Source organism: Motacilla alba, chromosome 4, assembly GCF_015832195.1.
Source record: "Motacilla alba alba isolate MOTALB_02 chromosome 4, Motacilla_alba_V1.0_pri, whole genome shotgun sequence".
Classification (NCBI taxonomy): domain Eukaryota; kingdom Metazoa; phylum Chordata; class Aves; order Passeriformes; family Motacillidae; genus Motacilla; species Motacilla alba.
Window position 1 is genome coordinate 46,769,861 of NC_052019.1, and position 13,579 is coordinate 46,783,439.

Genomic DNA, 13,579 nt, shown 5'->3' on the forward strand with positions numbered 1-13,579 from the left:
CAATGGAAAGGAGGCAGGCGTGGCAAAAGCTGCCTCTGGATCGAGAAAGAAGCAATGGCTGCTGTTGGAAAAAGCTGAGGGCCAGAGCAAGGCCACGGTCGTTATTTTAACCTCCTGACTTCAAAGACAGCGTGCTGGTAAGGGAAGGGGGGAGGAGGCAGGGAACCATCTCAACAGAAGAGCATTTCATTTCCTTCAGTGAAGTAGACATTCCTGGCTGCTAATGGGGAGTAGCTCTGAATCACAGCGCTTGTATCAGACTGCTGTGAACTACTGGCCTGGCGCCTCAAGGCCATTCCTCAACAGGAAGCTGAATGTTTTCATGTAAGACTGAGAGGAAAACCTTCCCAGGAAGAGCAACCTGGACCAAACCTTTGAAAATCTGGGATGAAAAGGCACAAAATAAATATAAAGCTGCAGGGTGCTCTCCCCAGTGTTGCTCTGCTGTTTGCTTGGCCTCTCTTTCGTGCTCCTTGGAAAGGTAGAGCCCTTCGTAGCTCTTTGATCCGCACGTGTTACGGAGCACTGCGCTACTTTATAAAAAATAAAAAAAGGCAGGAAGCTCAGGAGGCTTTTTTTAGTTGGGACATGGGCTGGTTTTATGAGGAAATAGGAATTGAATTAGTCAATACAGACCACCTCTGTTGAAACTGCTGGTTTGCCAATGGACTTTTAGCTCTGCTCTTTTAAGAGGCCTCAGTGGCTTTAAATGTCCTTTTGTGGCTACCAGCAGCAGGTGTAAGTTATTCCTTATGTGTCAGGGATGACACTCTGCGGGCAACAAGGGAGTCCACATCAAACCTGAGCTGTACAGAGCAGTTTGCTATCAATTCTTGCTGGTCTTTTCTTCCTTAGTCTGCAGCTAAACTTAAGTGTCCTCAACTTTCCACTATAACAATAGCTAAGTGGGTGACCTCTGATAAGGAGTCAACTTGTTTAGTAAGGTTTTGGGGCCTCAGCTTATGCTGATTAAAATCAAAGGATACAAAATCAGTTTTAGAGGCTTTGTACCCTGGACTACATGAGGCAGTGTAACTCCTTACTCAGGAGCTGCCACGCTACTCAGCCACTGTGAGTGAAACACTTTGTGTGGTAATGGTTTACATGGAAGCTGCGGTGGATGGAAGATGGGTGCTTAGTTATAAATGGCCCTGGTTTAAATACTGCTGAAATGAAATGAAATGTAATGTAAAATTTGCTGATTAATTCAGCTTGTGGCTCTTGCAGGCTTAAGCAGTCTGTCTATCATGATTAGTCTAAAAGAAGTTTGACTTGTGGCTTAAACCATTTCTTCATAAACTTGTTCTGTCTTGCCTTGTGTGACTCAAGGTGCTGGCAGTGTATCTTTATATGACTAAGAATTTTATGTTTCTTCTGGTGAAAATTCATTTACCTTCTCCACTGAACTGCATTCTTGTGCTAATTTTGATCACTCTCAAAAGCTTTGCTCATTGAACCTTCTGTTAGGCAATTGAGTAGTACATGGAGACCTAGAGGTTAATGTTGATTTCTCTGAGATACCAATAATCCCCTAACAGTTACTGGAGAGCATGTGTCCATGTGTGGAAAAATGTCTGACTTGTCAGAGAGATTTTGGGTGGAGACCCTGTTATAACCCACTTGTCTGGATCAGAATGGCAAGGGTAATGGTTGAGTTGGCAATTTCATAAATCAGCTGATGTAACCCAGAGACCTAGCCTGTTCTCTGGGTGAGCAATTCCTATTAGGCCTGTACTGTGGGCCATTTCACATGCTCTAAGAATATAAATCCTCCCAAGATCTAGTGAGCTTTACTGCTAGGGAGGAGGCCCATGGTTCTTACACAGCTGGAAGATGTTCCCTACCCCACTGAAGAGCAGAAGAAATTCTCCCCAGTCATGAGGATGGATGGTAGAATCAGTGTTCACACAAGCCTCATCCACCACATTCCTCTACCAAACTGCTTGCAGAAGACAGCATTTTTTCCATGTCTGCAGGGAGTAAAGCTTGAGGCTCTGAAATAGAGGTTTAATTGACCTCAACCACTGCACTGCAGTACTAAAGCCCGAGGATGTCTAATTTTGTAATGGTATCTGGGTCAAATGTTGTAGATAAATGATATCCACTACTAAAGGGAAGAAAATCTGTAATATGCTGGATGTTTTAAACCCCACCTTTCTAGTTGGTATCTCTTTACAATGCAAAGTACTTTCCATAAATATAGTTGCAAACTTCAAGCAAAAGCAAGTAGTAATAAATTCTGCATTTAACTTTGACATTGTAATGCACTAATAGAGCTGTAAGAGTTACAGTGACCCATCACCAGCTTGTGTGAAGAATTTTTTTTTTTTTTAAAGGCTTCAGATAGTCTTTATCACACACTCTCTCTCTCTCTCTCTTTCCCCCTCCTTCCCTGTAGGTGGGAAAAGAAATGCTTTCTCAACTTGCAAAGCAAAGGCGGCGACACCAGGACCCCTTCTGGAGATGGAAGCTTGTTAAACCCTAGGTGTGTCCTTCATCCGCACAGACCACCCCCAAGGAGTCTGTCTAGGATGTCATTCACCCTGATGTCACTGCTAGAGACACTGAATCATAAAGACAATCACTGCCAAAATCCTTCACTATCACGAGGTCCAGCCCCGATATAAATAGAGCAAATGAGCTCCTGGGTCAGCAGAGCAGCTTTTGTCTTCACCTCTGCCTTGCACTCTTAAGCCCCCGTCTCATCTGTGTCCATGTTGAGTCAGCAAACACAGTAGCATGGCTGTCTGTGCCTGCTTCAGCCAGCAGAATTACATAGACCACAGCTGCCCCATACAGCACATCGAGGGATGGAATTTGCCTGGACCAGGATGACGTGCTCAACCTTCTTTTTATTTAATGGTGCGACAGGATCAATTTTGGTTTTAGCTTTTTTAAGAAACTTGAATGCTTTTATATTTTAACTTTTAGTTTGTAATTTCTTTGGTGTATATTTTACTAGGTATGAGCTTAAACAAGTGTCAGAAATCTGAAATACTTTTTAAATAAAAGGAGTTTTTCTTTTTTTTTTTTTTTTTCTGCCAGAGGAAAAATCTGTATGGAAAAAAAGGTGGCTGTTTTGTTAAACTATTTGTAACAAATAGTGGCCTCTCAGTCTATATAATACAGTGTCCTATAGAACTAAATAAATGTAACAACAGTCAGCTGGTCAGTAGACATGTTAGTCTTGCATCATCTACTCTGTAAACATAAGCAATACATCCAGCAAATCTGACTGCAGTGAGTTCTTCTTCTCACCCATTCCCCTTCTCCTTGTAAAAAGCCCAGCACTTGAATTATTACTTCAATTGTTCTGTATTTGTATCTGTTTTTGTTAGCCTGTTAGTGGGATTTTATGCCAGTTGTTGAAATGAGCATTGATGTACCCATTTTTTAAAATAGTAAGGCACAGCCTTTGCCAAAAATACTGTCAACCAATTTTTTTTTTGTCATTCCAGTTTGAGTTAATGTGCTGAGCATTTGTTTTTTAATAAAAGCTTTGTAATAAAATGAAAGTTAACTGTCTTTAAAATTGGCTTAAAAAAAAAAAAACAAAAAAAAACCAACCAAAAATGGGTTTTGCTAGAATTCCTGAAAGGTAGAAGCAAGCTCAGGATGGCACAGTCACATGTAAGGCTGAAGACTTTTGGCTCAGTCTTCTCTTGTAGGAAATACAATGTGTCTGTTTGGCTGTTCGCTCACCTGAAGTGATTTTGGAAAATGACCTTTCCTTTGAAAAGTGAGCAGAAGTCTCAGATCCATACCAGGAAAAAGGAATGGGGATGGTCCCTTGTGCTGCTCCGTTAGCTTTGGCCTAGGTGGAAGTATTAAGGATCCCTCCATCATCATTTTCCTAGCAAAATCTTAGGGAAGGGAGCAGTGGTTTTAAGCTGATGATTACAAATATGGATTTGCTTCTTTCTGGACGCGCTCCATGGCCGCACAAGAGGTAGAGGCCTACAGTTAAATTTCTTGTAGCTGTATAAATTATTCCTCAGTCAGGGACTGAAGCTGGCTGCAGAATCAGCTGTGCAAGGCCTGGTTTCATGGTCTCACATCCACAGTTGGCATGGCCTGCCTACTGCCAGTGGTGCCTGGGAGATGTTCCTGCCACAGCAAGCAGCACAGCTGCCTCACTTCTACTAAGGGATGTAAAAAAAAACAACAAACCAGACACTGGAGCCACTACTGCACTACTGAAACTACACCTATTTTTGAGTGGAAAAGAACTATACATTGAATCAGCATTCTTTATATTCCAGCTCCCAGATCTTGTTTGGCTTGAGACTGGACTGAGTCAAGCTTAAGCTACAAGAAATGACATAGGTCAGTTACTGCCTAAGGAAGCTTTGGAATTGGATTGTTTATAAATGACCCTTTAACTCAGTTGCATAAGAAATTTCATAATTAAAAATGTTATAAAACAACTTCCTCTTAAACCAGTGTGCACTGCACACATGCCCAGTTTTAAGGCTGTAACCAGCATATTAGTTCTTGCAATATTTATTTCTAGCAACTGGTGATTACGTTAAAAAAAAAGAAAAAAAAAAAAAAGAAAAACAAGTGACCAGGCTCTCAGATGGCAGGAGAAAATATCTCATGAGAGAATAGCAACTGTATACTGGAGTTTTGCAAGACTTGGCTATGTTTCCATTCAATTATCCCAGCCTTTGCTGGAAACCTGTCTGGCTTTTGGTTTGGGGTTTGGTTTTGTTTTTTAAAGGGGGAAAAAGGCAAGTACTTAGCGCTGTAATTGTTCTAAATCAAGGATTACTGCAGTGAGATCTGCAAATTACATGTTCCAAAGGCAACAGTTCTCTTTAGAACTTTATAAAACATGACTACTTTGTTTGGATTTTGTAATGGTATTTAAAGAGCCATTTATCCATTCTGAAAAAAAATTGTTCCCAATGGAAGTCAGCTTCATGTAGCACATGGTCCCCAATACACTGTTGTGAGCAGTTGCCTGCCTTAAGGACGAAAGGTATTTCAGCTCTAATAGCAAAGAAAAAGAATTTGAGAGCTAAAAATAATATCTCTGCTGTTAACATACAGTGAACAAGCACCATGTGTTGGGCTCATTCATAGATCAAAGACCTTTCACATACAGCAGCCATGGGAAAGGTTAACTAATATGCAAGGCTTACAATGCTGCCATGAGAACACCTAAAACAGAGTAACCCTGCTATCCTGGAATACCCCCTGTGCTTGGGTCTGTGTCCACTCCTGCCCTCCCCTGCTACTTGGCATTTGTTCCTGTGGGACTGAAAGAGCCCTCACTGTACTGTGTCAGCTTGTCAGTGGAGACAGATGAGCTAGTAAAGATGGCCAAGCGATGATGGTGCTACCCTGGCAGTAAGACTAGGTTTAAATCCTTGTGACATGGAACAAATTATTCCAGGTGAGACTCAAAACCAGCACCTAAATTCCTGATGTGCAATTTAGGAGATGTCAGAATCTAACTTTGTCTCTTTTGGGTGCCTGAGGAGATGATTATCATTTATTTCCCACAGAAAACATTTTCAAGGATTTAAATGCTCCTACCTAATGGCTGAGTTAATTATCCAGACACTTCTGTACAAGCACTCACAAACCACTCTCTGCCCCCACACTTGGTTCTGTGCATATACTAAAAGCAGTTCTTGCACGGATCACAGCACGGGTAGTCTAGTTCATAAACACAGAGCTATCCCAGTACCTAGGAAACACACAGCCTTCCCCCTCCCCTCACCAAACCCTGCAGATACAGAACAGGGGAGTTAAACCAGGATTATTTACAGTTAATCAGGCCAACATCACAGGATGGTCTGGCTCCTCAGGCTTCTGGATCGCCTGGACCAGAGCCATTTTCCCTAGGTTACATAAAAGAACAATGCTTCAGCTAAGTTTGGCTTCTTATGCAGCAAGTGATGACAGATTCACTAGTGCTTATAGGGACTCACCAGCTCTACTGAATTATCTTCCGTTGTAGTTTCCGCTTTGGATTAGGCAACAGAAAAGGCAGTCACTTAGTTTGATGGCTGGCTCAATTTGCAGAAAATGTAGGACCTTAAGGACCCAATCCTTGCTCCAGGCTCTAGGACAGCAGAATCCACAGCATCAGTTGTCTGCACTCATTTGAAACCACTGCAGAGCACAAGGCTTTGAAGCAATCATTCTTTTTCCTGGTGGCCTCCTGCTCTGATCTAAGTGACAGCTAATCAGGCTATAGCAAGACTGGCAGAAAATGAAGGACACTACTGAGACTTAAGAAATGCCCTGTAACCTCTCCCATAAGGCAGCTGCAGTTTTTTCTCTTCATTTGCAAGGGGACTAACATGCAAGGAAACCTCTCCTTCAGAATAAGGACCTAACACAAAGTAGAACATTAGAGGGGAAGTAAGTCCATAAATAGCCAGAAGTCTGTCAGCTATGAATACCTTTCTCCTAAGTCAGGTCAGTGAAAAACTACTGGGCTAAAAAGGAAGTCAGCCAAAAGAAGAAGCTGCAACAGGAAAATGATTGGCTATAAACACATTCCAAGATGAAATCAAAAACCTAGAAAGTATGCCCAAACCCATCCATTTCTCCACGACACATTAGGAAGAGAAACTCTAGATTAATGTATGAATTTACCCTTTTGAGTCTCCTCATAGATATGAAACTCAGGTTTAGAAAGCATCTGCCCAGGAAAAGAAGGTATGTGCCCAAAATAGGGGAAATGAACCTCTTAATCACCAGTTTTTGACCGGGTCAAAACAAGGACTGAAATACTGCTCCCTATCCTCCCAGAAAAACAGTCATACCTTCAGGCCATGGATTTTAAATGATAGTTTCTCTTTGGACACTCCTCTTGCAACAACCATGCCTTCACTGAATGACAGATGTCTGTTTGACTGAGATAACAGTGACTGCATACCTGGTCTGAGAACCTTAGAAAACCAAGGTTTTCTTCTTGTGAATACTGTTCTACAAACCACATTTTGATAAACTCGCCCATCCCACGTTCCTGAAACCCAACAAATACAAATAAGCAACAGGTTCATTAACCTGTCAGCTATGGAAAATCAGCATAAACCAACAGAGCTAGGAGAAAAATTTCTGCTTCATACTAGAGGAGCAACTCACCCAAGAAGTGGTCTGTACCGTTCACTGTGCTGAGAAAAGTTAACTGACATAATAAAATCTTCAGCAGAATAAGAAAAATAACATACTCCAAAACTTAATGATGGTCAGAAGTGTTATTTGGACAGGCCATTCTTTGAATTTGTACAAATTTCCTACAGCTAAGAAAAGTGGCTAAAAAAGTCCTACAGGATATCTATTTGACTGAGTTAGGACATCTCTGTCTTTTAAGAGAGAGAAGAAAGCCACAGAAACAAGGACTCAGATCTTGACAAAGCAGAATGCTATAGAAGGATTAGTTCTTGGCACCTGTCTGTGAAAGCATAATGCTGGGTAACAAAAGAGGAGACAGCACACAGTACAACATGGCAGTGACTGCATCCCTTGACTGAAAAAAGTCCAAGATGGACAAGATTCTTACATTCTAGTTGTTGCTTTGCTACCCTGAAATATGTTTCCTTTTTACTCTTCTCTGTGAAATGTTTAATTTTGTCATTATTAACATCAGCAGCAACAACTTCTTTTATTCTACACTCTATTAATGCTAAATTAATAGGCAGTAATCATATTTGCAAACAAATAATCTGACAGAACAGCCACTGCTTTTTTTCCTGTAAAGACCTGATAGCTTCAAACTGTACTCAACTTTTTATGACAATAACATGAAAGAATTCACAATCAAAACATCCTAATCTAATAACCCTCAACAAATTTAGCCATGAATGGTTTTAGCCACTGTTTGAAAAGTCAAATTTTATAAGGCAGAATTCACATATGGTCAAAGTTTCCCTTTGAGTGGGACTGGTATAACTGCATGACCCAGAAATCAAACTACTCACAGCACTTAGTTAATCACTGAGCAGTCTAATTCTGCCTATACTGGTACTAATATTTAACTGTTTAGTAAGTGTGAATTTACTGAAATTACATACTGAAATGGAATGGCAAGCCATTTCTCAATATTCAAGTAGTTTATTCCCTTCTTCCCTCTAGTCCATTCGATTTCACTTCTACTCTAGGCCTCTTTCCCTCCTCCCCCTTCTCTCCTGTATTTGACTGACTTCTCTGCTCTTGGCCTGTCCTCATTGGCAGAAAGAGTTCCCTGCTTATGGAACAGCTCTGCTAACTGCTCTTGACCACTCAGAAGCAGTCCCCCCTTCCCAATGACCTAATGCTGGATTTCCTATGAACGTAAAAAAAATGGACTTAAATCTAGCACAGGTATAACACTTACACTGTATTTTCATTCTGTCCAGTTTGGAAATAAATACAATTTGAAGGAAGAAAGGGGAGAAAGACTATTTTCTAGACAAGTGAAGGAAGAATTTCATTGCATATGTGTTCCCCAAGCACATTTGAAGGATGGTACTTCCTTAGCTCCCAGGTATGTTGTGAGGATCAGATACAATTATATGTAATTCATGTAAACCACAGACAGAAGAATGAAGAGATATTTTAAATGAGATGCATACAGCTACACTACAGATATAGTTATCATAACAGCTACCACACAATTATATAAATATGGAATATATTGTATTTATTAACCAAAATTCAAAGAATTCTTCAGATCACCTTACTCCATCCTCACTAGCTTAACCCTTTGCCATTTTTGGGCAGGAGTTAGCTCACTTTCAGAGGCAATGGCAAGGAAACCCAGACAGAACAGAGAAAACAAAGCACAGAGAAAGCTGACAGGCATGGATTTAAGAGTTTCACCTGAACTATTTTCTATTGGGCACTACTGCTATTATAGCATTTACACTGCCATGACCCCAGGGAAGTGTGGAGAGACCCATGCTTAGGCTGAGAGTGTAATGAAGTAGAAGTAGCAGCTCACAGAAAAGATTAAATGGAAAAGTGCAAACACATCACTCTCAGCTGAACAATGAAGACTAGGCAGGACTTTCTCACCTGTCCCTTTACCAGATTTCAAACAGTTTATTTTAGACATTGTGGCCAATATTTAATTAAATTAAGCAGAAGACAACTCCTAATCAGGATAGAAAAGCCTGCCACATTCTTTGCAGCTTACAGTAGATGGGGTTGAAGGATGTCCTTGCTAATTCACATCTTGAAATCACTTCTAGTCAAAGGTATCTAAAATCCTCTAAACACATGCTGGATTTCCAGCTGCCAAATATCAAACTTTGTTACTTCTCTCTCCATTCCCCAGCAGATTCAGCAAGTTCTCCAAAGCCACTTCCTTGCCTCCAGAAGGTAGAGAATATGGCACTCATTTTAGATTGATTTCCCAGTTCCAATATAAATCTGTAGCAAGTTGAGCTATGTGCCTGTGGACTAGCACTACTCTCATAATATGAATGACGCAAAATTTTGAGTCAAACTGATACCAGCAATAGCTAAGCCAAGTCTTATCTGTCACTGAAACAGTTCATTCCCTAAAAACACAATAAAAGCAATTTTTCAAAGTCATAGTTTTCACTAGAAACTTTCCTCCTTGTAATGTTAGAAATGTCTACCACTGTGGAAAAGCTCTGGCCTTTGCTAAAAAGCAATGAGTCTGTGGGTAAAGGTAGTGCCAATTGTATGATCGTTTGACACACTCATCATTGTTTGCCATTATTCTCCCCTTCCACCTCTACTTCAAATATCACATGTCAATAGGCTAAGCAATTATTTCAGCTGTAAACACGTGCAAATAGTATTTAGAATACAACTCTGTCTTTGAGGTAAACTATATGTTCATCTTTTGATCTATGACAACCAAATGTCCTTACAAATTTAGATCCAAGTAACAATACTGGCTTCAGTTCATAGATTTGCCAGTTAAGCGTCAGCTTAGGCAACAATAGCTTTCAGTCTTTGCCAAAAATAAAATGCTAAGTCCCTAAGAAAGAGAAAGACTTCTTCCTCAGTTTTAAGTAATGTTTTTATTTAAAGCAATAAAAAAATGGTATCAGGAAAACCACTTATGTGAAATTCATAGCATCTTCCCCCTGTCCCCCCATATTCTCTCCTATTAAAAGAAAAAAATTACCATTTAAAAACCCTCATATGTCTAGTACTAAATTAAATTCTCCAACTGTCTTCTGTCTCTTACTCTAAAGTAAGCTATTTAAATGCCCATTCTCAATCTCACACTTCACACACACTGCCATGTTCCTAAAAGCACCCGGACTGGTTTCAGAATCCACAGCCTCATTCAAATCAGCTCCCTCTCAATAAACAATTTCCCTGCACTCTATTTCACCCATGCTCCTCCTCAAAAGACTCACAGACGTCTTTTTAAGCACTTAAAATATTATTGGGGTGTCCACTGCTCACTGTCTGACACTGATGTCACAGAAGCACTCAGAAATCCATCCATAAGTAAATGGGATAACCCTCTGACTCAAAAGGAAGTGAAAGAAGCGTGAAGAAATCAGGAGGCAGTACTTTTTTCCAACTGTCAGAAGCACAGTCTGATTGCTACTGTCTGAAGTTACTAATTAGCAAGAGCACAATTTTGTTCCTGCAAGTAATTGTGTTTGAGAAATTAGACAAAGAGGAAACACAGGAAGAAAAGTATGAAGGTTGCTGTTTTCTTTCACATTGTCTCAAGAACTGAAAGGAGGTGGGAGAACTTGCCATCAAAGTCCATGCCAGCTCTTTTCTAATATTCCCCATTATTTTGGAAATTAGGTTCAAGATTTAAAAGTAAACTAGGGCCTCCAAAATCAGGCTCTTCAATAAATACTTTTTAAAGTTCTGAGAGGGATTTCAGTGCTAAGAAATTATAGGAAGCTAGATGCCTCATCTGTTTAGACATTCTGGAAAATATCACTAGGCTTCCAACTGAAATAAAAGGCTTTTAGAAATTTCACCCTAAAGTGCAATGAAAAAAGAATTGCAACATCAGCTGTAAGGAACCCATTAGCCCTCCTGACATATTCAGAGAAATAAAGCAGTTGTCAGAAACAGTTTACCTTTTACAGCCTCTTTAGAGAAAACTAACAACTAAAAAGCCTGTGAAATACAGATAATACAAATGCAGTGTATCTTACACCTGCTTATACTTGTGGCTGTGCAGGAGTCAAAGCAGCAGGTCTCAAACAAAGTTAATGTAAAGTAGGTGAAGATTCTGAGTTGAAGCAAGGGCTTCCTTCCAATGACTGCAGTGCTTCAATCCAAATCAGGGCACCACTGCATGCCAAGGAGTCAGGGATCAGAGCGGTCCCTTCCTTTGATTATATGTTACTTACATAGGTCCTGCCACCAACAGAGCAGAGAAATGTCAGCCTGAGGCCAACCAAGATCCACTTACTGTAAATGTGTGGTTTTACCAATTTCTATTGCACAAATGTTTAATAGGTCCATTTTAGTATGCAAGGATAATTAAGAAAAAAAAAAAGGGGGTTTTATTTGGTGCTAATTCACCACATGCAAATTCCAGCTGTTTACTGTAGACCTACCACCAAGCATACACTTCTTCCCACAGCTCATCAGAAAGCCTCTTGCTGGTGAAAGTGGTTAATCCACAACATTTTTGTTGCTGAAGCCAAGACTCCAAATGGGAGGTTTAAGTTACTAATGACAAAAAACTTGCATTCTTTAACTAGCGAATACTGTAAGGGTTTCTCCATTTACAGAAAACCACCCAGAAGTGGTTGCTGGCAGAAAAAAATGGACCAGAATAGAAGAAGCTGTTACCAGGCAGGACAGAGATGCACAAAGCAAAGCAGCAGCAAACAACAGGCTAGGAAAAAATCCTGTTATCTGGCAGCATGGGACAGCCAAAGTAAGCGACAAGTTCCTTAGTGCCCGCCAAGCAAAAGCCTTGTGCTAAAATATCCTCCTGTGCCATGGCCAACTTGCAGCCTCTGACCCCAGGCTGGAAACAAAGCTTGGCCTTACGCCTCACAGCGATGCCTTGTGCCACCACAAGACAACAGAAATGGCTCCTTTAATAACGAGGTTTGATGTTTTGTATTATTCCTGCCCCAGAAGCAACCAAAACTTCCAGCCAGCATTAGAACTTTATGGTGCTGGTTTCTCTGCAAAGAATGCACTGCCGTGAGTTATTTTCAATTTATGGAAAACCAAACAGAAAACCTCTGGGGGAATCAAAGAGAAGAGTGAATTGAACAAGTGCAAAGTTGCTCCATGGGCATACAAACCTAAATCTAATATATTATCAGTAACACCTGACATCATCACAGACTGTTCTGTGATCTCATACATTTAAATTAAGATTCTGCATAGCATTGCATTTATAAATGAACAAGTATATTGGATAGTAAATGGTATATAAAGAGCAATTTCAGTTTTGATGTGATCTTTTCAGAAACTCATAAAGCTCAAGGCAGATCATTCTACAAATCATCTTTACAGTTACCAGATTGTGGCTCTACTTAACCCTTCTCTAACAGAATTCAGTAGAAGCACATCCCTCTGGCAGTGAATAACAGAAAAAGCTACTGAAGGAACATACAACATGAAAAGATATAGCTCTCAAAAGAATCACAGCATCTGCTTTTGTTCCTGATCTCAGCTCTTCCAAAAAGCACAAGGAAAAGGCATTACTCAGGTCAGTTTTATAACTGCTCACATGGTCACAAACTGTAATGAATAAAAATACTGAGATGTGGGTCACTGCTGTGGTACTAGTTAGAAAAGAATGTAGCACCACAGCTACAGGTGCCTCTCTTGAAAAAATTAGCTCAAAACTGTCAGCAGTAAATTCTTAGGAAAAGTTGGTCCCTACAAACTACAGAAGCTGTGTGCAGTTTACCTGCATCTTTAAGGTCACTTGGTAATGTTAAGGGGCTTTCTCTAGATGGAATAAAAAGCAGAGAACATTCTTCTAAACAGAGAATGTCTGCTACTACCTCCCACCTCCTAGCACCACACCTGGCCAGAGGAATACACTGCATTGCATTAGCTTACACCTAACTCACTTGAAGACTTTATTGACCAAAGGCTGGCTCAAAGTCAGAAACATACAAGACCTTCTCACATCAGAATCACCTTTTAGCCAGGCAAACAAAACAACTATTTTTAAGATGCCTTTTTTCATTCTAGTAGCAGATACAGATTTAACAAGACAATTGTATCTCATTACACTTCACTTCAAACAGCAAATATTTTCATTCTTGCTTCTTCACCCTGATAAACATTCACTAATTTATAATAAGTGGGTCTCCAGAAGAGATTGGTTGATGAACCTCAAAAGTTTAACAGATACCTAGAGGTGTGTAAGAGTCTCATCCACAGAACAAGCCACCAAATATGGCACTAAGAAAACAAACCCAAACCACAATGGAATCTCATTCAGAAACCACTACCTTGCTTTTCAGAGACCTGATTCACTGCTGAAGTGCATGGCTGGTAGTACTGGATCTCATGGCTCTGAAGAGCCCATGCTAGATGCTGGAGTTAACTGTTGTTAATTAGTTTTTGAAGGATATTTGCATTGTCACCTAAAAACCCTTGGGTCCGATGGCTTGGGGGACAAATACAATTCATCTATGAA

At 40.3% G+C, this 13,579-nt stretch overlaps 1 protein-coding gene across 1 annotated transcript in view; it reads left to right on the forward strand.

The window, feature by feature from the left end:
- Positions 1 to 8,387, forward strand: part of LEF1 (lymphoid enhancer binding factor 1) — a 75,783-nt gene extending 67,396 nt beyond the window's left edge. The window contains 1 exon segment of the mRNA XM_038136377.1: positions 2,399 to 8,387. The gene's annotated coding sequence lies outside the window, so the exon portion shown is untranslated.
- The last annotated feature ends 5,192 nt before the right edge of the window (positions 8,388 to 13,579 follow it).